The sequence below is a fragment of the Drosophila tropicalis genome, unplaced genomic scaffold, assembly GCF_018151085.1.
Source record: "Drosophila tropicalis isolate 14030-0801.00 unplaced genomic scaffold, ASM1815108v1 contig_393, whole genome shotgun sequence".
In the NCBI taxonomy this organism is placed as follows: domain Eukaryota; kingdom Metazoa; phylum Arthropoda; class Insecta; order Diptera; family Drosophilidae; genus Drosophila; species Drosophila tropicalis.
Genome location: NW_027172855.1, coordinates 1367232 through 1372009, shown reverse-complemented (window position 1 = coordinate 1372009; position 4778 = coordinate 1367232).

Here is a 4778-nt window from a genome sequence, read left to right as displayed (position 1 = left end):
TTTTCAAAATGAATGAAACTGAAATTCAAACCCCGAAAAAAAACTGTATTTAAATTGTTATGATTGAATTTTTTGAATAAAAACTACAAAAAAAAAAATTTTAAAAATAGGAAAGTGACAAGCAAATTAAAATGAATGAATATTTTAACAATAGTCATGCTAGGAAATGTACAAAAAATTATATTTGTTTATGTAATGACGGTGAATTCTTTCATGATTCTTGCTAGATTTGATTTTAAATTTGACAGTTTTTATAAGTTTCTTGAAGTAAATGCCATGTTTTCGGGTTCGAAAATATCGAAGATTTGCTCAGGTGAGTAATTGCATAACCTTTCTTCATTTTTACTTCAATTATAACTTTTCTCTTATTGAGCGTCAAAAACCGAATCAAAAAGTGACCAATCTAACCAGAGATTATATCTATGTGCGTATATAATTTAAATTTAACTTAGACAACAGAACGAACAAACACAATGAACCTTTCAGCGAATACGAATTAACAACCTCACAGCTCTCTGACAACTGATCTTTACTGACATAGGAAAACCATAGTTCGAAGAAAGGATAGGACACTTCTAACGAACATTGGCTCATGTCATAATTAGGCGAAGTGCCGCTGCTCACTCCTGCTGTTAATTACTGTATCGCACTTGTAATGATTATTGGAAAGACAGTATCGATTTCAGCCGTATACTTTTCTCTATAAAAACGTAACTTTCTTTTATTGTCAATCTGCCTAAAACAGTAATGTAATAACTTAATGGCACACAGTACCATTACTTTCTAAAAAGCAAGTACTACAAAGTTTTTGATTACTTAACAATTCAAAATAATAAAGCTACATACATTGTAGTTCATCAGTAAATGTGAGTATTCACTTACTAATCTAATAACAACTGCTAAAATATATGCTTACTATACTGACAGTGATGCAGGGCCATTTTCTTTAATACTGATACAATATTATCGAGAAAAAAAGAGATTTGTCATTAATACCTTCAATATTCACCTGATGCTCACAGTACTGATGAAATTGACTTTGATGAAGGAACTTTCAGACTAACACAAAACATATAGAACCCCCATTTCAGCTAGAATCAACCTCCTAAAGTTTGTAATTTAAAAAAAAAAAAAGTTTTATTGTTTTAAATTGGACCATCCTAAAACCCTTTGTACTAATTTGCATTGTACCACACTGCGTATGCGTATTGCTTTAATGCACTTATATCCCAATTTAGCTCTAGGCCATATCAATGTTTACGATTTTGTTTTTTACTCTCTACCATATTTACACTCTAGTATAATTGAATTTTATCGCACTTAAAACGCTTCCAGGTGCCTTTAAAAGAAAATAAAAAGAGAAAATTAATTTAATAAAATCGAATTTATTGCAAATTTCATTTGCTGCATATGCTCACTGAGCGATCCGTCTCTGCCCATGGACCAGAGCTCAGTAGTGCATAATTAAAGGAGTAAAAAAGCTTGAAGCAAACTTTATAGCGCATAAAATCATTTCAACTTTTGAGTTGAAAGCAGACCAGACCAAACCCCAAACCAGGTGACATGAAAGAGAGTCAGAGAAAGTGCAAAAAAAAAAAAAAGATGGAAAAAAATTGGCAACAAACAAAATTAATTAAAAAAGTGCAAATTGATTTCGCCAGAATTTTATAATCGATTTTCAGAGAGGCCAAGAGAAAGAGAGAGGAATGACACAGTGACTCTGAATGAGTGGGCGGATTGGCCTTTTTGAGTTGATGATCCCAGAATTTCCATTTTCAAATGCATATACATATGTAGCTACATATAACTAGCTGGCCTTCAAATCGAATAGTTTGCAATTGTTTTATTTGGGCGTATATCTACCTACATATATATAATTCACTATTTCGACATTCGACTACAATCTGACCTTCTGCTTTCTGGTAGAGTCCAGTGAACGGCACGTGTTAATCTGCCATACAAAGGATTTAGTGCTGGCCACATTCACATCCACAATTCATACCCATTCCCATGTCCACATTCACGTTCATCTACGTTCCCTTCCACTACGCCCACAACAACGAAACATTTTTACATCGATTTTCTGTCTGGTGCATTTTCTTCAAGTTTTTCTGTTGTTTTTCCTTTTGCTTGGGTTTCTTTTTTTTTCTCTCTCATTTTTACTTGTGCTGCACGTTGCAATTTGGTGCTGTTGTTGGTCTTCGGTTTTTGCCAATGCCATTGTTTGACTTGGGCTAATACGAGTATGACTTGAGCCTGAGCTGTTCTGGACGCTTCTGCAGTTGGCAAAAGGACCAAGGAGAAGCATAGAAAATAAAAGAAAAACGATACGAAACGATGCGAACGAAAGGGCCGAGGAAAAGTGGAAGGGAATACAACTGAGATTTCCAGAGACACGACATGACCAAGTCTCGGCCACGTCCACATCCCATGAACGCAGTGGACAAGGATAACGCAAGAAAATATTCTTAAATTAAATATTTGCTTGGTCAAAATCAGCAAAATCTGAAGCACCATCATACCAAACGAGTCAGATGGCCCACAAGCAGGGAGCTAAAGTTGAGTCAAAGGAATATGCAACTAATCATCATGACATCTACAATGCTTGCCTTATAAATATTTCACATACTCTCTGGTGAGTTTCGTTCAAATATTCCAAACTATTGTCATTTGGGAGTTAGGTGAATGTGCGGGAAGTTAAAAACTTTAACTTTAGTCTCAAAAGTTTAATCATTTAAACAGTAGAATATATTATCGAAATATATTTAATGAGATATCTTGTCCTATTTGTAAATGAAACTATCAGAACCCTAACTTGTTATATATTTAAAGAAATTCAAGTCGTAAGCTATGATGAGGCGCAGATAGATGTAAATACTCTGGTTTATTGTCAACCTTGCAACGTCTACAGGATATGTTGAGGTAAAGGATTAACTTTGTCTTTAATTTTGCCTAACTTACCTAACTTCGTTTGTTCCCAAGTTATAAAATCTATCAAAATTTTAAATTTTTCAATTTTGCTTTTTTGGCCAGATCCTATATCTTTATCTATTTATGTACTATAGAGGCAAGTTAGCCATCTCTTTCTTTGAGCAAAAATAACCATACTAAAATATCCAAAATTCTTAGAACTAATTTAATATATCATCAATAATGACTTTTGAAAACAAATTTCATAGCTTTTAATGTAAAACTCCTTTAAGAAAATTAATTTAAAATTTTAGTTTCTTTTCACAGTTTTAACATACTCCCTATTTCACAGGTTTCTTTTGTTGTTTAAGAGCTCTAACAATTGATTAATTTTTTTATGGAACAAGTTGAAATGGAAATAAGGAAATTAGCTTCAGTGAAGTTATTTAAAGGCCACTTTAAATGCATTTTCGCATCATATTTACTAGCAACTGTAAAAACTGCAGACTAAGACAAGTCATAAACAAAAACAACCCCCGCCCCAACCCGCACAAAATTTGGAACCGAAAAAAAACTTATTCCATTCAAAAAGTTCCAATCAAAATGAAAACATAAAAATGCAGTTACGAGCCATGAAACAGCGCCAAGAAGTCTAGCTGACAAGGCGTTGACTTTGCTATTAAAGTTAACTTAAAGTTTTCAGTTAACACAATCATATGTGGGATGAGAGTGTGTGTGTGTGTGTAGGCATGTAGAATATGCCAGTTCTTTCTCTCTATTACTAGTTAAACGGGCCATTACACAAGCTTTGCACACGGCATTTATGTAGTTTTTGCCGCCAGCCTAATTGGCCTCATTATGCTGTACAAGGAATTGCGTTGCTCATTTGCGATTAACCGCACGTAAAGAAGCATTACTACATACACACACACACATTCACTCACACAAACAATGCAAACATACGTATATTTACCCAAAATCAAGTCGGTGAAAGTTATGTACATATAACGAAAAAAAAAAAAAATGTTCACACAATTGCCTGCCGGCATTATCTTTTGTGGCTTTTATCAGCAACTGAGCAAACGGAAAAAACCAGAAAAAAAGGGAACACAATCGCAGTGCCAAGTTTATCTACTTGCTGTTATCCTTATACTCTGAATTTGATTAGACTTATGCCAACATTATTAACAAGAAGTTTGTCTATATAATCGTATTTGTCATTTGATGATCTTAATGGAGTCTAATGATAGTATTCCGAAATGGCAAACGCCCTTACTGAAAACATTAAATCTTAGATTCTATCCATATTTAATGTACTCCTCATTTGTAAAGGGTATATAGAAAATTTACACACGCTTCACTTTGGTACGCTGTATTTGTTATTTTGTTTCATTAGAAAAAGCGCTAATATGAAAAAGAGAAATGGGAGAAAGGTTAATATAGCCTTCGGGATGTGTAGCGAAACAAATTTGGCCCCAAATAAAAGAATGTGGAAAAAAAATTCCAAAAAGCGGGTCGTGGAAAAATATTAATTACATTGGCCAAAGGGCTGCTAGAAAAAGTGTTGATAAATAAGGGCGAATCAACGGAATGAAAGCAAATAATCTAATGCCCATTATATGGCTGAACAAGATAACAGAAGCAACATATGTATGTATGTACATTGAATAGAATGTTTATGAAATATTAAAGCAAAGTATTTAAAATGTTAAGAAGAACTAACTACTCGGAGTATTTCAGGTATCTAAGGATAATGGTAAGATTACCATGACAATCTTTTCATTATGTTCCTTCAAATTGTACTAAAATTTTCCCTCCTTTTTTGCTTTAGTTCTATTGCATTGTTATTATGCAAAGCATTGCTTTAA